The sequence below is a fragment of the Rhipicephalus microplus genome, chromosome X, assembly GCF_043290135.1.
Source record: "Rhipicephalus microplus isolate Deutch F79 chromosome X, USDA_Rmic, whole genome shotgun sequence".
In the NCBI taxonomy this organism is placed as follows: Eukaryota; Metazoa; Arthropoda; class Arachnida; order Ixodida; family Ixodidae; genus Rhipicephalus; species Rhipicephalus microplus.
Window position 1 is genome coordinate 458251071 of NC_134710.1, and position 22007 is coordinate 458273077.

The window sequence follows — 22007 nt, forward strand, 5'->3', positions numbered from 1 at the left end:
AGCACAGTATGGGCCTCATCTGTCCTCCTAACCTCACTGAGCCCTATTATATCCCATTTAACACCCTCGAGCTTCTCGAATAGTACAGCTAGACTTCCCTCACTAGATAAGGTTCTAGCGTTAAACGTTGCCAAGTTCAGGTTCTAATGGCGGCCTGTCCAGATCCAGAGATTCTTAGCACTCTCTGCTGCGTTGCAGATCTGACCGCCACCGTGGTCAATTGCTTCGCAGCTGCTTAGGACTGAGGGCCGTGAGTTATTTGATGTATGCATGTGGGAGGTAATGGCCAGATACTGCAGCAGGGTGGCCAATCCTTCTCTGGTGAGGGAGTGCGTTCCCGTGGTGGTTACAGGTGAGGCCGCACCCCAGGCCTCTTAATGCAGTTCCATCATCACGCGGATTTTTTTCTCATATATATATATATATATATATATATATATATATATATATATATATATATATATTTCAATTTTCTGCTGCCATTATGCTTACTTTCTAATTTTGATTATTGCTCATGTTGCCTCTAACACAGTTTTATCACAATTTTCCCTTAACAGGAGGTCTTGATATAGTCTTTGACTTTGGGACCTCCTTTTGTATACTAAACACATGCCACAATCTTGTAATCGTATCTATAAAAAATTATATATATATATATATATATATATGTATACATATATATATATATATATATACTTAAGGAAAGGAAACATAAAATAAAACCAAATGAATCCATAAATAATGTGAACAGTATAAGTGAAAAAAAAATTAAAAAAGCTGTTTTTTATAACATGTGGACCTTCAAATAAGGTAGCGCAATGGTAATAAACAGTAAAGCTACGCATGCATACTGTGTGATTTCAGTTTTTCCTATAGTGATGCAAGTTTCTTGCATTTTTAATAACAGCTGGTAGTGTGTTCCAAAATGCTATAGATGAAAATTCAGCAGTTAGTTTATCATTATTAGTACGTACCTCAGACAAAAGGACTTTATTGTTACTTGCGAATTTATTATTACTATGGGAAACAAGGTCGGAAGATGAAAAGCAGATAGGAAGTAGTGCCTTGGTTATGTATTTATAAAATGTGATACCTAAGTTGTAATGAAGGAGCTCCGAAATGGTCAAAATGTTGTTATCATGAAGAATGCATTTACCGTTAGAAAAACGTTAACTGTTAGTAATGTTCTTATCGATTGGTTCTGTAGTGCTTGAAGGGAAGCCAACTGAGTCCTATAGGTGTTACTCAGCACATTATGCCATAATTATTATGAGAATGATTGAATGAATAGTAGAGTGACAGTAAAGTGGCAGGTGGGAAGTATGGACGAGTTTTATTCAGAGTGCGGTTGCTGTATGCTATTTTCTTTTTGATGTGACGAATATGGTCAGTATTTCAAGTTAGAGTCGAATAAATTTCGAGAAAAAAAGCGCAGGGACTGGGAAAAGCAGTGTGTGAGCCAAAAGTCAAAGAAGGAATAGATACTGATTATTTTTGATGCGACGACAATACTACAAATTTAGTCTTGGTTGCGTTGATAGTTAACATGTTAGCACTGCACAATTGTGAAACATTTTTGAAGTCAGTGCATAGCTTATCGACGAGAAGTGAAATGCTTTCGTCAGAAATAAATGTGGTAGTGTCATCAGCATACAAAATGGAATTATTTAAGGACACACAGTTAGGAAGATTATTTATATAAATTAAAATAGATCCTTGATAGACACCAATATTAGTAGATTGGTCCTTAAAATATACATTAGAAATGTACACAAGTTGAACGCGTGTAAGCAGGTAGCTTTCAGTAACGCCAAAGCAGGACCACATACACCGATCGCTTCAAGTTTAGTAAAGAGAATAATGTGATTTAAACTGTCCAATGCTTTTGTTAGATCGATGAATACTGATCCTGCGAATAAACGTTCGTCGATAAATTTTTTTAGTTGATCGGTTAGATGAATGAGTACTAGTTTAATAGAGAAATGATTGCGAAAGCCGAACTGACAAGGGAATAGAATATTGAATTTATCAAGGTAATTCGTTAGGCGTACTTCAATCAACTTCTCAAGAACTTTACCAAAATACGGCAGATTGGAAATGGGTCGGTAATTATTAATCAATGTCCTATCGCCTTTTTATGAACTGGGATAATTTCACCACGCTTAAGTTCTTTAGGAAATACGCCTGTCCTAAATATCAAACCCGTAATGAAACACAATGTATAAGTAATTAGGGGCGAAATGAGTTTGATATGAGCAGGCAGGACTTCATCGATTCCTGCACCGGAGGATTTGAGGTGTTTTATGACAATATGTATTTCTTGAGGAGTAGTGGGAAAGAAAAAAAAACAATGAGAAAGGCGTCTATGTGGTGTGATTTGTGTGGGACAGCGTGCGTCAGCGCTAAATAAGTAGGAACAGAGAGCGTCAGCTATGTTGATAGGCGAGTTGAATTCAATGTTGTCGATTACAATTCTGGATGCATGGTGTCGAGAATTCCTGTTTAGAAAGCAGTTCAAATGTCCTATTTTTCTTTAGCCTTATCACGTGCTTGCGATATTTGTTCTTCTAGAAAAGAACGTTTCGAAGCTTTTAATTGTTGGTTTACAGCGTTACGTACTTTTGTACCGGGCAAATAACTTAGAACTAAACGGCTGACTTTTCGTTCTTTTGCAGAGGTTGTCGCGTTCACGTAAAGCAGCTATTAGCTTTTGAGACATCCACGGTTTATGAGAAAATGCTCATATTTTTTTACATTTCTCTTTACAATTGAATTTTTCAATATGCAATATAATTAGGGAAAAAAAGTAAAAAAAGCTTTTTTTTTACTTGAATGAGGAAGAGTGCAAGCACGTAGTTGTCCATTGAAGCGTGGGAGCAAAGAATAATGATCAGTAATATGTATGTGGAGAATTTTCACTTGCGGAGATATTAGCGAGTTTCAGAAAGCATAATCTATCAGGGTCCCAGCACCACTAGGAACTTGCCGTGTAGGAACATCATTTACTGACTCAAATCTATAGCTTTGCAGTAGACTAGTGTAACTAATAACAGTGAAGTGTAATTGAGTAAGTTAATGTTGATGTCACCCACTAAAATGGCTGTTTTATTTTCAAGAGAAATAATATTTAGGACATTTTCAAGATTCGAAAAAAATTTTCGACTGAGGATGAGGGAGATCGGTAAATGCAGCCAACTATGAAATAACTGTGATCGCAATATAGAGAGCAATTAGTAATTTCAATCCAAACTGATTCTCAATTAGTTACAGGCAAGTGCAAAAATGTCTTCTCCTATAAGCAAGATCAGGAGATATAAAATTGGCTGCACCACCATGACTGCTAGTTTTCCTGTTACAGTATTCCGAATTATAATTTGGGAAGCAATTCAGATTTCAGTCAGCAACTGATAACCAATATTTGTGTTATGGCATTATGTGAAAAAGAGTTACTAACGGAAAAAAAGGAGATCATATATTTCATCGAAGTGTTTACGCAGGCTCCCAGCAATGAAAGGAATGATAGAATTATATTTACTAATGAATGAGTTAACATAGTCTGGTTCTATAAGAGCATCCATGCTGATGCGAGAAAAAAATGATGCAATGATATACTTAGGCAAAGCTTAGTCTATTTTTGTCAAATCGAAGTCATCGTGAATGCACAGGACTATAACATTAGTAGTCTTTCTAGCTTTAATTTGACAGTTGTCTTCCAGAGAAACATCCAGTTCTTTTTTTCTTTTTTTAGTGTTAAGGCTTTGGAAAAGAGGACGTTCTTGCTTGGAGTCAAAGGATCATTGATAAAGACAGGGGCGTTAGTACCACCAGCACTAGCACAAAGCTTCACCTTACGTGCTTTACTGATGTAGTCAGATTTCTTAGTCCGAGAGCAGAAGCGTACAATGATGTTTATTTTATCTTTAGAACGTGCTGGCATGCGATGCACAATGTGGAGATAACCAGGTTATATGGGACAGCCAGCCATCTCCCCTATCATTTTCACGATTACACTGCAGTTTTCCCCGACAGTGCACGAAACGCCCTTGCTCTCCACATTGCTCATGCGCGAGTATTGTTCCAGTTCCTCAACCTTGCTGCTGAGGGAGTCATTCTGGGTTTTTAGTTGTTCATTCTCGTTCACCAATGCGACATTTTGGTTAGGTAAGTACTCAACTAGTTTGTTGAAGTGCTCAGCACTCAATCGTAGGGATACTACTTCTTTTTTTTAGTTCAGCAACATCTATGCCCGATTTTTTCAGCTTGAGTAAAAACCTGCCGAAGACCTTTTCAGATGTGTCTTTAACCAAGCTGTCAAAATTAGCCTCAATATTTTCAATATTTTTTGAGAGTTCAGCATTAGTTGGCATGGTAAACACTCTTGATCGAAAAAACAATTGCTGACACAGAAAAAATGAAATGCGAATCAAAACGCAATTTTCGGCAGCAGCGACAGTTGAAAAAAATAGAAGCTATAGAGAAGAAAGCTTGAAAGAATACACGCAATAACAGGGAAGTCTCTTTAACCTATAGGTCTTGCAATGCCACTGCTGCCAGTGAAGAGCAGGTGCTGGTGCTGGCGAGATTATAGGGCTTGCTCTCAGGGCAGTGACGTCCAGCGGTGAAATCGTCGAATGCTAGCAGCAGGCCACAAAGTGATCGAGCAGTCGCAGCTTCACCACGTGTGGATGATTCAGAAACCTCCAAGGGCAATGCGACGTTGAAGCACCACGAAGGTAACCGCCGATGAAGAGGCCGAACGGGCAAAGATACGGGTGGTCAGGATAACTGCAAGAACAGGAAACTCTGCCTAATTTGTAGCTCGTGCAATGCCACTGCTGTTAGTGGCATTGCACAAGCTATATATATATATATATATATATATATATATATATATATATATATATATATATATAGCTTGTGCAATGTGTGTATATATATATATATATGAAATAAATGATCAGAATTTCTTCTCTTCTTGATAAAAATTATAAACCTTGATAAAAATTATAAAATTCGAGAATAGTGCAGTATAGGAATAAAAGAATACTTTATTTATTTATTTATTCCTAACAGTTTCAGCTGGTGGACCAGCTTTTTTCGGAGGATTGGTGATATGATAAGTGGGGTTTAACGTCCTAAAACCACCATATCATTATAAGAGACGCCATGATGAAGGGCTCCAGAAATTTCGACCCCCTGGGGTTCTTTAACGTGCACCCAAATCTGGGCACACGGGCCTACAACATATGCGCCTTCATCGGAAAGGCAGCCGCTGCAGCCAGGATTCGAACCCGCTATGTGCGGGTCAGCAGCCCGCCGTGGTGGTCTAGTGGCCTCAGCCACTAGACCACCGCGGCGGGGGCTTCTTTGGAGGACCTAAGCGCAATGATACAAAATCCCGCAGCCACCGCAGGCGCGTCTGCGTAAGCGGGCGTTTGGTGTGTAGCGACATCATGGACCCGAGAAAACGGGGGGTTTCAACTTGCTTCCATGCCTAGCCGATTTGGATTTGCCGTGTTTGAGGAAAAGGGGATCTTGGGGGTTGAGCCGACGCTAGTTGAAGGGACCTTTAAAGCCCCCCGGCAGAGGCAAAACATCCCTTTGGCCCCGGCTTCACGTAGACGGCACCCCTGGCCTGACCCACCCCGGGGAAATCGGCAGTAACTTTCTCTTGTGTCTCTCTCCCTCATGATCTTCGTCTTTCCTCTCTTTCAATCTTTTCTGTCAGCTCCTCACTTCTGTTTACTTCCATCTTCCAGGCGGCAAGAGTTAACCTTGTGTATGTGCCCTCTCTTGGTCACATATTATTGGGTTATAGCGGCTTTGTACAGCTGCCACTGGCATGCCTTCATAATTCTGCTGCCGTGTCCCCACGTTGAGTTCGATGGTGGGCGGCTGGCATGGCTGCTGAATTTTTATATACTTTATGGCCTCTTTCTCATTTTCTAAACAATCTGATTGCGCTCCTCCTAAGAGGGGGTGCATCGAAGCAACAACGAATGCATTCATAAAGTAAAAAAAAAATTCCTGCTCTCCATGTAATTGACTGTGAGACACAAGAAAACAACGCAAGAATGAACTCCCCGTTTGTTGTTTCCAAATGCCTCACCAGTATCGTTTGTCCAGGGTATCAGGCTACACGTATAGCGAGTGGGGACCTTCTTCTCGAAGTCAAATTAAAGACCCAGTATAAAAACCTGACAAAACTGACCTGTTTTGGAACCACACCTGTATATATCACACCACATCGTTCCCGGAACAATTCCTGCGGAGTAGTGTCTGATCAAGACCTAATTAACCTGACAGAGAGTGACCTCCTTTAGACTAGAACGAACAGCGTAAATCTTTGAACAGCGTTTAACGCATGTACAGAGAATTCAGATTAGGCGTGATGACAAAGAAACCTCGACAAAGCCACTCATTCTTACGTTTTCACAAGCACATTTCCAGAATTTATTGAAACAGGCTGCTTGAAGTTAAAAGTCCGACCTTTCATACCCAACCCGCAACGTGGTTTTATGTGCCAGCGATTGGGCCATGGTTCTCAGAGCTTCCGGGGCCGTCAAACCTGTGCAAAGTGTAGTTCACACGAACACGCTACAGACAAATATGAAGAAGCCACTACCCACTGCACGAACTGCCATGGTGGGCACCCCACTTACTTTCGCACATGCGCTGCATGGAAACATGAAAAAGAAGTACTCACAGTGAAAGTAAATGAAAACATCTCATTCAGGAAGGCGCACAAGCCTCTACTACTGCAGGGTTCTTCGTTCATGGAGGTGGCACGAAAAGGGGCAGTGCCACCAAAATCCGCAGCGCCCGCACGTACCACACAAAGTGGACGAGTGGCAGCGCCATTCACCCTCTCAGTAGAAGTAGCCATGGCTCTTCCGCCACCAAAAGGCTTGGTAGCCTCCGGATCTGAAGCCCCTGTGCCATCTGTGTCTACAGAAATTACTAAGACCTTCGTGCTTGCACGCGTGAACCTCGAGCGGGCATCCAGCACCTCGTCCGAGGTGATGGACACAACAGCAAGTCCAACGGTGTGCACGGCGCCGAAGGACAGGCGTGGCTCTTTGGACCGCGCCAGAAAGTAAGAAACCATCATCACGGGACCTGATAAGGGCTCCTGACTCAATGCAATACTTCTTTAGTACACACAGCATTCAATTAAACTCATAATGGACACACAAATAATACAATGCAACATCAGAGGACTGCTTAGAAACCTCGACAATATCCAGTAACTGTCACACAAACATTCCCCAAAAGTGCTGTGTGTACAAGAGACACACTTAAATTCCAGAAACACAAATTTTCTACGTCGTTATGTAATATTCAGAAAGGAACGCAATGACGCTGTAGCGTCATTTGGTAGTGTGGACATTATAAAGCATCAGGGCGTAGCATGTACGCATCTACCATTACAAACATCCGTTGAGGCAGTGGCTGTTCGAGGAGTTCTTTTGAACATACTTGTAACCACCTGCTCTCTCTTCATACCTCCACAACCATCTCGAAAAACGAAAATTCCAGTCACTGATAAATGAACTACCGGAACCTTATGTAGTCCTTGGAAACTGGAATGCACCTAATGGTCTATGGGGCGACTCTCGGTGCGATGCACGAGGTCGCCTAATCGAACCGCTCCTCTTTTCTTAGAGTGCGTGTCTGTTGAATAGGAAAGAGCCAACATACTTTAGCCTCGCCAACAAAACCTACTCATGCATAGATCTCAGCATTGTGTCCCCATCACTCGTACCCCTGCTTCAACAGAAAGTGATCAACAATCCTTTCGGAAGTGCCCACTTTCCGATCATTCTATGTACACCACTAGAAGAAGGCCCTCAAGATGTTCCCAGATGGCAGACAGACAATTTGTACTGGGAGCAGTTTAACAACACTACTAGTTTAGGTTGCACTGAAATATGTAGGTTAAACATTGATGAAGCTGTGCAGTGCTTCACCGTTTTTCGACTGATGCAGCAGCCAAGTGCATAACACGAGCATCTGGTATGCCTGGCAAGCGACGCGTCCCATGATGGAGCCCTGAGTGTCGTAATGCGCGAAAGGAGCAGAACAGGGCATGGAGGTTGCTCCGAAATTCACCGACAGCCGAAATTATTGACAGCTTTAAGAAAACAAAGTCTCAGGGCAGGGGAACGCGTAGGCAGGCCAGAAAAGAAAGCAGACACAAGTTTTCATCAGGAATAAATTCGTACACACAAGAGGCTAAAGTTGGGAACATGGTTGGCAGGGTAGCAGAAAGGCAAGTGCACTCGCTCCCACTCGCAAACACACAGGGTGACAGCCTGGAAGATCAGGTGAACTTCCTCGGTGCACACTACGAGCAGGTGTCTAGCTCGTCACACTATCCTGAAGCTTTCCAAACATATAAAGCGAGGATAGATAAGCAGAAACTAGAATACAAGTGCACGATATACGAGGCATACAACCAACCTTTCAACTTAGCTGAGCTGCACACATCACTAAGCTCCAGCAGTAGTTCTGCTCCAGGCTACGAACGTGTCACGAGAGAAATGTTGAAAAACCTACCGCTCAAAACACAAAAAAATTTACTCTCCCTATAGAATGCTATCTGGCTTTCTGGTACCACGCCTACTTCTTGGAAAGAGGCTATTGATATCCTTATTTTGAAACAGGGCAAGGACCTTTCCTCAGTTTCGAGTTATAGGTCGATTGAACTTACAAGCTGCCTTTGTAAACTTTTTGAAAAGGTGATAAACCGCCGACTTTACATTTCCTTGAAACACACAATCTGCTAGATCAATTCAAGTGTGGGTATGAAGAGGGTAGTTTACCACGGACCATCAGGTGCGCATTGAGGCAGAGATCCGGGACGCTTTCGTCCACAAACAATACTTCCTCTCTGTGTTTCTCAATATAGAGAAGGCTTACGACAGAATATGACATTTTAGCATATTAAGATACTTGTCTCACTGGGTGTGTGCGGTAGAATGCTTTGCATAATCGAGAGTTACTTGTCAATTTGGACATTCCGTGTTTGTGTGGGCAGTGTTCTCTCCCAATTTTTGTCCAAAAAACGGGAGTACCGCGAAGTGGTGTACTTAGTTGTACACCAGTCTTTGCACCAGTCTACTGCCCACAATATGTTCTACTGTACAAGTGTCGATGACGTCCAGCTTGGCTTCAAGTCATGCAACCTGCAATGTGTGAGCTACAGGTTCAGTTGTGTTTAAACAAGGTCACCTAATTGGCAGAGGCAAACGGATTGCGACTGAACCCACAAAAAAGCACGTGTGTCTTGTTCTCCCAAAAGAGAGGCCTGCACTCAAAACCTAACAATGAACTGAATGCTCAACGTATGTCTGTTAATGTGGAGCGTGAATTTTTAGGCTTAATCTTGGACAACAAGTGGACCTTCGAACCAGACATCAAGTATTTAAAAACAAAATGTGTAAAACACACGAATGTTCGAAAAGTGTTGTCACGTTCTGCGTGGGGTAGTGACAGGCAATGTTTCATAAATTTGTATAGAAGCCTCATTCACACCCGCTGAGATTATGGGGCCGTTGTTTATCAGTCTGCGACTCAAAGTGCTTTGAAGATGCTGGAGCCTGTGCACCATTTGGGCATTCGCCTTTTTACTTGTACTTTCTGCACTAGCCCCGTAGAAAGCCTTTACGTTGAGTCAATTGAGCGGTCGCTTCATTTGCAGAGAACTTACATGTTCTTTGTATATTTCCTTAAGGTGAAAGCAGGCAAGAAGCACCCCTCATACACCACTATAATTGATTTGTCGAGCTCCATTCTGTTTCAAAGCAGGCCTTTGATGAGGCAGCCCTACTCAGTTCGCCTGAAGGGTCTAGCTGAGGAAACTGGTGCGTCACTTGAACACACTTTGTTGGCTGCTGTAGCACAACCGCCACCATGGCAGTGGAAGACTATAGAATTTGTTTCTAAATATTACAGAATATTTTTTCTAAAGATTACAAAACACGCGCCCATTGCCCATAACTGAACATACTTCCTGGAAAATTAACACAAATACACACGTCCTGAGTTCTTTACAGATGCCCCTAAGTCAACTCCTCTGCGTCCTAGGCTACTGTCAGCCCATCCTTTTCGGATGCTGACCTACTACATCCAGACACAGGTATCTTCACAGGGAAAGCTTACGCAATACTTGTGGCCACTAAACATATCACACAACTACAACTACAAAAAGAGATGGGGAGAGATGGTTAGTACGCAGCCGTTAGGTTAAGATTCACCTTTTTACATGCCACTAACATTCCATTTAGCGGCGGCGGGAGTGACATCGTACCACCTACACAAACAAGGGCTTGAAATCGCAAGTGAGAAGTGTGTAGTCGTGGCATTCACCAGAAAACCAATGTTCGGCCACGGCATATCAATTAGCGGGCAGTTGGTGTCATGCAGCCGGAGTCACAGGTTCTTGGAAGTCGTAATCGACCGAAACCTGTCGTGGACACCCCACGTAAACTACGTGAAAAAGCGGCTGACTGCCAATTGTCACTTATTCAGGTTTTTTGCTGCGAAAAGTTGGGGGAATGTCTGTCGAGTCTGTGTTACAACTGTACAAGGTATTATTTATTGGATTCCTGCGGTATAGCCTACCTGTTATATCTAACACGTGCAAAACGAAGCTGCGCACAATCCAAACTATTCAAGCCCAAGCGCTTAGAATACGCCTTGGTTTACCCCGCTGCGCATCGACAGCTGAAACAATTGTCATTGCACAGGACTACTCGATCATGACGTACATCACCATTGAAACGATGCTTACGTACCTCAGGCAACATGCTAGGAATCCTTCTCATCACTTGGCAACCCTCGCTATTGAGAGGCCCCGCACGAAAATTAGTGCAATTGTCTGTGCTCATCGTGCGTTGTTTACGTCAGGTTTTACGCCTGCTGAGAAACTGGTGTATCCTCCATGGTGCCTGACACTTCCACAAGTACGTGTTTCAATTCCAGGAATACAGAAAAAAATCAAATTTGCCTGCATTAGCCCTAAAACAATTGAGCTTGAGCCTTCTGCACGAAATGTACAACAACCACGTGCACATATACACTGAGGGTTCAACCACAGCGGCTGGCTCTGGTGGTGTGGTGCTGATTCCAGCTAGAGGAATCACTCTGCGAATAAAACTGTGACATGTCACTACGTCTACGGCGCAGAACTTGCGGCTTTGCGTGGCGCCCTAGAGTACATCAAATCCAAAAGACCGAGTAAATAAGCTGTGTTTTCCGACTCGAAACCAGCCCTACAGAGCATGCAGTCAGTCCTTCGACGAGGTTGCCATAAACAATTAACTTACGAAGTTGTCAAGCTCGTTCACCATGTCACAGAAACAGGCCACGAGGTCAAGTTTTAGCGGCTTCCAGGACATTGTGGGATCAGTGGCAATGATTCCGCAGACAACGCGGCTCGCACATTGCACCAAGAAGAGCACACCCTTCCGATTCCTTTGTCAAGGACTGACGCTGCAAAACAACTTTGTCACCTGGCACGTAGTCTGAGTCTGCAGGCGTGGAACACCCCAAGAATAAGACATACGAGACTACACTAAATAAACCCTCGACTGGAACTTCGACCTCCATCCGGACTTCGTCGACTTGAAGCTTCACTTCTTTGTCGCCTTTGGTTGGGGGTCGCCTCCACAAAAGCATATTGAACCCTCATCGGATTGACCGACAATGCGGAATGCGACGTTTGCTGCACCAAAAAAGACATCGACCATCTGATACGCCATACCCTCGATTTGCCTGTGAAAGACAGAAGGTTTCGAACGCATTGCGACAATTGCATGATCGGCCACTCTCTGTGCAGATGCTACTGGAACACCGTCATCGCCTTTCGTCGGCTCAATAAGCAGTCAAAGCTGTCTTGTGCTTTTTGAGGACTACAGGCCTACGTGACCACCCTTAACTTTTGTGTAGTGCCACCGCTGCATACGCGCCAGACGATTGACTGAAAATCTTCCTTTTTTGTTTTCTCTCTCTCTCTTTCTCTTTTCTTTCTTGTCTCTCTCTCCCATCCTTATGCCCCTTCCCATTCCCCCAGCGTAGGGTACCGAACCGGGCATGTGCCTGGTTAACCTCCCTGCCTTCCCTGTTGTTCTTTATCTCTCACCCCTACAACTACAAAAAGCAGTAATTTATACGGACTTCCTCAGTGTGGTAACGACTCTGCACACTATTAAAAAACAGAAAAACTGTCCTCGTCTCATTTTACTCCATTTTATGCACACTCAACACACTCAAACAACATGCTGTAGTGTGCTGTGTGCCAGGGCACCGTGAGAACCAAGGCAACGTGATGACAGATCAGTTTGCTGCATCCCTCCATGAAAGTACTGTCACTACACCCATACCAATCCCGGCCCTTGATCATAAGCCGTCTCTCAAACGAATTCTCAGGGACTACTGACAGAGCAAGTGGGATAGATGCACACAAAACAAACTACACGTTATTAAGCCACACCTGGGCTATTGGCCACCAGTATCAAATTCACGTGGTACAGAGCTAACACTAACGAGGCTCAGTATAGGACACACATACACGACACACTCATATCTTTTGTCCGCTGGCAATCCACCATTGTTTGACAGATTTGGTGAAGCAATAACATTTCTCCACATTTTAATTCAGTGTGAGCAATTAGACAATCTATAAAGACAATACTTTCCATTAACCTGCCGACTACATATACCTTTACACCCTACAATGTTCGTCAGTAGGGAACCGCTGTTCACTCATAAATAGTTGCTAGCTTTTTTAAGAGATGTTCGCTTCTACCATGCCATATACCCAGGCATCGCGTTGCACGACCACTTAAGAGAGGTTGGTGGTGCAGTGGCTACATTGAAAAGCACTTGCCTCGCGGTCTTCGGTCACAAGGGCGCTGATGAGACAGTTGTGCTAGAGCCTAATATTTTTACACATGTTTTTATTATCAAAACTTTTTGTTTTGTCACTCATTTTTACTACACATATCACGCACTGTCATAATTTCAATACTTATGTTTTTACCCCCGTTATCACGAGGAACTTTAAGGCCCCTATACAGCCACGCAACATATACTTTCCACATCTCTAGTCATTGAAATGGCGCTCGTTGGTCATCAATTGGCCCTGTCGCAATAAAGCGCCACACATCATCATCATCATCACAAAATCCCGCCGCAAAGAGCCACCCTCAATGTTTGTAGGCCCCCAAAGCGAAAAGAAAAAGAAACAACAAACAAAACAAATGGGCTAACGAGGCAAGCGACAGACCAGAAGAAGAAAGGAGCGATGGAGAGTCGCAGGTAACTAGGGGTATATAGATAAGACGCGCCACCAGAGGAGGCGACCAAGGAAAAGAGAAAAAGTGAAATATATTGCCACTTACTCGCATCCCACATACGAATCGAGTTAAAGTTCACGTGGTTCGGTGGCTGGCCCGCGACTTCGGGCCCCACTCTCTAGTTTTATTGACTCTCTGATTAGGCATATCCCACAATCCTTCTCATTACACAGTAAAGATACCAGCCGCTTCCTTCGAGAAGTCTGAAAACTTGTAGTGCCCGTAGAATGCTATTTGCTCACCATGGATGTCTCATCACTCACTGTACAAAAATATTTCCCACACCGAAGAAATCGCCGCCTATGGAATAAACAAATGGACGAGTGAGTTCAACAAAAGCGCTTTAGAGGTGCTCTTAAATCTTGTACATAAACATAATGAATTTGAATTTGACCAAATACAATACGCGCAAGTGAACGGAACTTGCATGGGAACCAAAATGGCCCCAAACTACGCAAATACTTTCATGGCCTCTAGAGATTCCTTCCCTCGAAAATTCTCTATTCAAGCCGATACTCTACCGAAACTTCCTTGTTGATATATTTTTCGTGTGGGCTGATGGTGAGCGTGATCTTAACAAATTCATTGCCGATTTCAACACCCTGCATGGTTTGATAAAATTTACGCACACGTACTCGCAGAGGAGCATTCACTTCCTGGATTTCACTGTATCACTCAGTGGCACCATCATATCTACTTCTCTGTATAAGAAACCATCTGGCCGCCAACAGCATCTTCCTTTCCACAGCAGCCACACTAATCACTGCAAAACAGGTGTTGTTTGCTCTCAAGCCCACATAAACAGAAAATTTGTTCTAAAATTGCGCAATTTGACACCCACGCACAGGAATTGAAAGCAGCATTCTTGTATACGCAAAAATTATTCACAATTCAATTCAGCGTGCTTGCTCTATGGACCGAGAATCAACAATGAAAGAAAAAGGCAGACATAAAGTTATAGGTTCAGGAGAGAGAGAGAGAGGAAACTTTATTAGAACTTGGCCGGCAGCTTGGTCTTGGTGGCCTCAGATGGCGGCGCTGAGTCCCTGAACTCGGGCGGCATCTTCAGCCTGCCGGACAGCCCAGAGCTGGTCGTTGAGCTCCGAGCTTCTGAGCGCCGCCTCCCAGCGGTGGCGTCGCCGACGGAGAAGGTCCCCCGCGGCTCCCGCAGACGGGACGGCTGCGGGAACGAGTGAGCTCGAGGCTTGCTGTTGCCTGGTATTGGCAGCCGCCATAGGCGCATCGCGGACGGCGGCCGTTTCTCGACCATTGTTATCGGCGCATTCCCAGAGCATGTGGCGCAGCGTTGCTCTGTGCCCGCATGCTTTACATAGATCGGTAATGTGTAAGCGCGGGTAGCAGTGGCGTAAGACGACCGGGCTGGGGTAAGAGTGGGTTTGTAGTAAGCGATAGCTTACGGCATCGTGTCTGTTTAATTTGTCATGCGGTGGCGGGAACTTTCGCCTTTCCAGTCTGTAGTGTTGCGTAATATCTCGGAACGTGATGAGTCGATCACCCCACGACCATTGTGGTCTGTGTTGTCGCTGCGTGTCTGTCAAAGTGTCTCGATCCGGCAGATCAGAAGCCCCGTTCTCGGGAGCGGAGGCGGCGGCCACGGATTGTGCCGCGGCTCGGCGAGTGAGACCTCGAGCCGCGGCGTGGGCCGCCTCGTTGCCCGGAAGCGGGACATCGGTGTGTGCCGGGGTCCAAAGGAGGAAGACTGTTAAATTTTGTTGTGGCGATCGCGACGCTGAGTCACCATCACCGCACCTCTTAAGGATGCGGGCCGCTTCCCGCGAGACGCGGCCGCGCGCGAAGCCGCGGATTCCTGCCTGCGAGTCGCTGATTATGATCGTAGCGTTCGGCACCGTGGCGATTGCTAGGGCTATCGCGGCTTCTTCGGCCGCCTCCGTATGTCCCGTGGTCACCGTGGCGCTCGCGAGGCATTTGCCCGCACGGTCAACGACCGCAGCGGCGTGTGCGTGTCTCCCGTCCCCATATCTCGCGGCATCTACGCACACAACTTCGTCGCTAGTGCCGTACTTCTTTTGAAGGTCACTAGCTCGCTGGTTACGGCGCCCGACGTGGTGCGTCGGGTGCATATTCTTAGGAAGCGGCGGAACAATTAGGCGGTTGCGAACCGAGGCAGGAACATCCGCTTTTTCTCCCTGCTGAGTGTGGTACCGGATGCCAAGTGACTCGAGGATGTGTCGACCCGTCTTAGACCCCGACAAGCGTTGAAGGTTCAGGAGCAAATTTGATTTTCACATACCCTGCCACCGCCTCTCGAGTGAATTCTATACTAAGCTGCCACTTCAACATACTTAAACAGAGTAGTCACCTTTCTGCCGTTTTTCAGACTGCGTCCAAGGTGCTTTACCGAAGAACTAAACCTGAGAGACTTACTGGTCAGGGCGAAATTACACAAATCCAACCACTGCAACGGCTGTAGACCGTGCGAGAAACCTCTCTGCAAGGGGTGCACACATATGGTGACCACAGATACGGCCGAAGCCTCCTGTTCAGACTTTGTGTACAAAATAAAGAGGACCCTAGCTCTGATTCAGCCAATGTGGAATACAAAATTCGCTGTGAGATGTGCCAACAGGAATATATTGGACACATGGAAACCGCGTTCCGTTTGCGCTTCAACAAACACAGGGCACACGTAAAGGGCCTCCTCAATTTGCTGTTTCCAGTCATATCAACCTTCCTGGCCACTCTTTCGAATGCGTAAGTGTCAAACTCCTACAATCCGGCTTCCAGAACACAAGGGAGCGTCAACAGCGGGAGCCACACTTCATAAAAAAATTCATATCACTTACCTACGGAATCAACGAGAGCCCTGGGCGAATGACGCACCTCCATGAAACTTCGTGAAACACTGAAAGTGAATTACTCAATTAATTTATTTATACATATGTAAACTCGCACACATAGGATGATCAACCTAGCGCGTGAAAATAAACGAATTCAATCCTACGTGTATGAACTGGCGCGTGTTAGTATTATTAGATTTTATTTTTAATTTAAGTACTTCTTGTTCTTTTGTTTATGTTTTTGTTTGTTCATCTCTTGAAATATATTTATTCATTTATTTTTAGTATGACTGGTTATACACTTCTCTGCAAGAGAGGGCAGATGAGGGAGGGGGGCAGAGAGCAGATTTAGCTTTGCATCGTGGCCAATATTTTGCGAAAGCTGGATTGGGTCGTACGTTTCTTGCGTGGCCCGATGGCGCGGGCCAGCCGCCGAACCACGTGAACTTTAACTCGGTACATGTGTAGGATGCGAGTAAGCGGTAATTTGTTTCTCTTTTCCCGTATGCTTGGTCGTCTCCTCTGGTGGCGCGTCTTATCTACCCCTAGTTAGCGGTGGCTCTCAGTCGCTCCTTTCTTCTTCTTCTTTTTGTTGTCTGTCGCTTGTCTTGTTAGCCCATTTGTTTCGTTTTGTTTTCGTTTTTTTTTTGCTTTAAGGGCCTCAAAACTGTGAGGGTGGCCCTCTGCGACGTTTAGATCTTCCGAAGAAGGTTGGTCTACCTGCCGGAAATAAATAAATTATTCTTTTTTGCTATACTGCACTATTCTCGAAGTTTATGATATAAATATATAAAGCGAGGTCCTAACACTAAATAAGTAAGTCATATATATATATATATATATATATATATATATATATATATATATATATATATACGTAGATTAAAAAGAGTCTGGCTTCGGTTGCCGTAGAATTAAGGAAAAATAAGTATACGCCTCCAACAAACTGTTTATTGTTGACGTTTCGATCGGAAACCGAACTTCATGAAGGTCGGTCTCCGATCAAAACGTCACCAATAAACAGTTTTTATACACGACGTCTGATTCAGTACTACAATCTTGATTTCTGAAAAAACTCTGTTTACATGCTCTTTTTACAAAGCACTGTCAGATTTATCACTTTCTTTTGATAAATAAACAAAATATTGCGACTTCAATTGTTATCTCCTTTCCACGTTAACCGGAATATAGCGCCCTCCACGCTCGCCCACTGAAGGCATCCAAGTAGAAAAAATATAACTAATGGTCCCCCTTCGCAAAAAGATGCATTTAATGATATTTATCAATATTGATAGCATTAACATGTACAAGAAGCGACAAAAATTAAGAGGAGGCTGAGCTGGTTGTTGTGGGGCCACCTTCTGCGAATGGGAGGAAAGTTAGCTGCATTTAAGGTCCATATTTTAGCAGTCTCGATGTTCCGTCAAATGGAGCTTCCAACTCACGCTGGTCAGCTGAGATTGTACGTTTTTGCATGAATTGCACTAAAATATCCATATAGAACATGTTAGAAAATGCTCCAAGTTTTATTGCTGTTGCATCTTTCTGTAGTATGTCTAGCATTGTTTTTGTCTTAATAACGGGTTTAGAATATCAGAGCATTGCAGGTTTTTTTAATTCCACTCGCGTAACCACGTTTTACCCTGCCCTCAAGAAGTAATAAGTTTAATTTTTTAAAACCACTGTTTGCCGGCACCAGCACGCTTTGTCCAGTAAAATTTATACTATGCAACTAAACTTAGAGAGAATTGCAGCACTTACTCAAGACTTAGCCTTGTCGTATTGAATTGTTGTGTTTCAAAGGCCACGACACGCGAGGGAAACATGCTATAATGACTGAGTGCGAACTATTTCAACTACCGGAGGCAACTATTTCGCCCTTCTCGAAACGGAAGTTTTATTCGCGGTTCTAATTACACCACTATCTCTTATGAAAATTAGTTTTGAGAGTCTAATGTGCAGCTAATGCACACCTAATGAGTCACTAGATTGACAATAGACCTGCAAAGCCTAATGTCTCTTAGCATCAGGTGTACAATAGAGACTCAGATGACAACATGCACTAGGATTTCTGATGATCAAAGTACGCAGTCATTCAGTGCGTGTCGTAATGTCAAAACACATCTCAATGAAAAAAAATTTGTTAATCTTTTAGAGCCAACAAAAATTCCATTTCTTACTACTAAACGTAATAGTCGTGGGAATTCTAGATCTCAAAACCACTATACGATAATGAAGAACGCCGTAGCGATGTGCTTCGGAAATTCCGACGATTATTATTATTATTATTATTATTATTATTATTATTATTATTATTATTATTATTATTATTATTATTATTATTATTAATATTATGAGATATTCATGCCAGAAGCGCGATGCTGAGGCAAACTTGACTGGGGCATTCAGGGGTGCTTTCCACTAGCTTGCGCGCATAAATTTTGAATATGTATTTAAATCTGACAAACATAGCGTCGATAGCGTACGCTTAAGCGGTACCCCAAACAGTTGCATAGATGTGCCAATGCCATTTGCATGGAGGGGATGGTTCCATTAGCCGATCAGTGGACACCGATGATTGATTGATTTGTGAGGTTTAACGTCCCAAAACCACGTTATGATTACGAGAGACGTCGTAGTGGACGGCTCCAGAAATTTCGACCACCTGGGGTTCTTTAACCAAATCTGAGCACATAGGCCTACAACATTTCCGCCTCCATTGAAAATGAAGCCACCGCAGCCGGGATTCGATTCCGTGACCTGCGTGTTTGCAGCCGAGTACCTTAGCCTCTAGACCACCACGGTGGGACTCAGTGGACACCGAGGGCAGCACAGGAGATAAAGTAATCGTATCGTTGTAGTGAGCATATGAAAGCGTATTTAAATATCAGTCTTACTTTTACAATAAAAATATGGCTGGGAGCGGCAGCTGCCAATTGTTTGCCCCTCTCCCCATTTCCCGCCCCCGGTAGGTGGTGGAGAGCGAAGGCGTGATGGAAGGGAAGAGATAAGTTTTAATGTGCATTCATGCCTCTCACGCCGCCACTGTTTTGCTGTCACAACGCTAGCTGTCACGTAGAGACAGCGGCGTAGATAAAAAAAAAACAAGGGAGGGTAAGGAAAGGAATCCCTCGTTGATCTCGGGGAAGGGGGGGGGGAGTAGGCGAATAGTAATTTCGCTCTATGTATACCACGCCAAAAAAAATTGCCTGAAAGGTGTGGAGAGGGGGAGAGCAGAAAGGGGTAACGGACTCAGTGTGCCAACCGCTAGCTACGCCACCATAGAACACCACTGCGTAGACACGTAAAGGAACGGACACCCGGTCAGATACGTTTCTTCTCTGTAGATCAGGAGTGCATGTCATTCATTCATTTCGGCACACGAACAAAGCCGCTGCTGCAAAGGTTTTGCCCTTGAGATCTGCACTTATTGTCATTGTTTTGCAGAGTCTCAGAGAAGGCCATTGCTGTTGACATGAGTTGTGAAACCTTTTTTTATGTTATGCTAAACAAAATACAAACAACTGCATAACTTTATCCATTGCAAACTAATAAATAAGAGGTTTCATTTGGCTTGAAAAGTTTAAATACACTTGATTGTTATTTTAAAATATTTATATAGTGACTCGTTAGCGCTCCCACCTGCACACTTAATTTGGTTAAGCTTGTAAATCAGCAGTTGCAACAGGCCTCGTTGTACTGCGGGCTCACCACCAGCTTCAAGCAAGAACATGTGCAGCAAGTCCGTGGTTGCATAATTGACGTGTTGATAGATATTGCGTGAATTTCATACTGATTCTCCTTTGGAAGTTGTCTGCGGGATAGTTTCCGCGTGTCGGGAAGTTCTGCTGCTTTGATCGAGTGGTGGACGAAGACTCGTCGTACGTTGCCTGCTCCAAACAGCCACATAGGAGGCGCGCTTTCGTGTTCATTCTAAGAAGTGATTTCTTCCTCCATTTATCGATTACTCGTGTTGTTCGCGTGATTTAATGTCGAGTGTGCTTCCGAAGACATTGCTCGACCCCTGGTGTGACAAGCCATGACTGATGTTATGCGAGAGCGTGAGCTTTTTGACGCGCGACTGAAAAGTGCACAGCCTATGCCAAAACTTCGGTAATTTGAAGAAAGTCGCTGAACTGCGTAATTGGGTTACTTCATTGCGTGACAACTGGTATGCAGGAAGCAAAGGCCCGGGCGGCTTGTTGGCACAGCGGGGATGACGAACCAGAGACCCATTAGGCAGGTATGTTTTGAGGTGGCTTATTTTATGTCACCGTAAGAAACAGTCGCTGTGTGCGTTGATTGCATGTTTTAGATTCACGTTGCGCTACGTGATCTATCGTTCGGTCATGCAAGCCTCTCGTCGTGCTGTCATTCCTTGGCTGTTTACTGCACGCGATTATCCTTTGGTCCCTTGTCGCCCTGTAAAAGTGTCTGCTTCTAAACATACTGGTGTCGCGAGAGCAGTTCACGTTCACCCAACTCGATAGTTTGTGAGTTTTTACTCGCAAAACATTCACACGACTGGGCACGTAGATAAAAAAACGCACAGCCCTGTCAAGCACACACGAATGATGTTTTCGTGGCTGCGCTCCAAATCCTTGTGCCACAAATCTATGTAATTTCTTTATGATTAGAATTTCACCCTAGCTGCCTCAAAAATATTTTAGGAGAGCTAACTTGAAGTATACGTATTTCAGTAATCTACACTATGTGCTGAAACGAAGAGTACACTCTCACCGCTGCATTGAAGATATGTTGATATCGAGTGTTAGTAGAACAAAATGGGAATTCAATTTAGTTGTTTAAGCTAACACATGACACCCTTTGTTGCAATATTTGTGTGAAGTTTTGTTAGCTGTATAAATCTGTTTTCTCCTTGAAGCATACCCGGTGCTTCAAGTTTTATTTCCGTGCTTTCTTTTTTACATCAGTGTTGTACTGATATTGCCTACTTGCATGCTTGTGTGACGAGGATGTATAACTTATGTGTAGCATTCAGGGATTTATTATTTAGTTTGTTTTGAGACGCATAAATTAGAAGCAAAAAGATCTTATTCCTATGTTTCCAGATGTTGACAGAGAGTTTTAGAATGTTAATAATTTTGCGAAGGGCTTATGTATTAAAAGAAGTTCTACAGATTCTGCAGATAGCTTGTGTGAACAAAATACAAACTACATGGTAATTTGCCTCAGAGTACCAACAGTTTGTTTCCTGTATGGCTTACATATATGATGCAATACAATATATACGGCTCGTTCTTACACACGCCATGTGCGCATAAACCATGCACTCTTTGCAAACATTGTTTTAAACATTATTGTTTAATGTTTAAACAATATTTTACAAACATTAATTTGCAAACAATAAATTTGCAAACACTAATTTGCAAACATTAATATTTGCAAACATTGTTTGCAAACATTATTTAGATCACCCACACACATGTGCATGCTCTGCATAGTGTTATTTCGTAGTTTTGTGAATGCCAAACATTCATTGGCACTCTGCCCATTGTCAGCAAGAAGGGGCTAGTCCAATATTGCCTGTTTTGATTGTGCCTTGATGTCTTTATTCAGGGATTTACCCTTTATTGTATCAGTATACTGGGTACCGCGCAAACGGTTGAGAGTCCTCCAAGCACAGTAAGCTTCACCACTGGGGTGACGCGTCACAGCCCCTCGAAGCCCGCCTGTACCCTGTTTAGCTACCGGTAGGTAGCCGGCTGGCACTGGCGATCGAACCCCGCACCTCCCGTAGCTGAAGCGGACGCGTACGTGCAATGCCACAGCTAGGGTTAATGTATCAGTATACACTTTGCTAAGA

The 22007-nt window shown here is 43.8% G+C and overlaps 1 long non-coding RNA gene across 1 annotated transcript in view; it reads left to right on the forward strand.

Moving 5' to 3' along the window:
• Positions 1-22007, forward strand: part of LOC142776655 (uncharacterized) — a 44011-nt gene that overhangs the window by 17724 nt on the left and 4280 nt on the right. The window contains exon 2 of the long non-coding RNA XR_012887705.1: positions 20360-20423. This is a non-coding gene — a long non-coding RNA (uncharacterized LOC142776655). The remainder of the gene's footprint in view (positions 1-20359; positions 20424-22007) is intronic.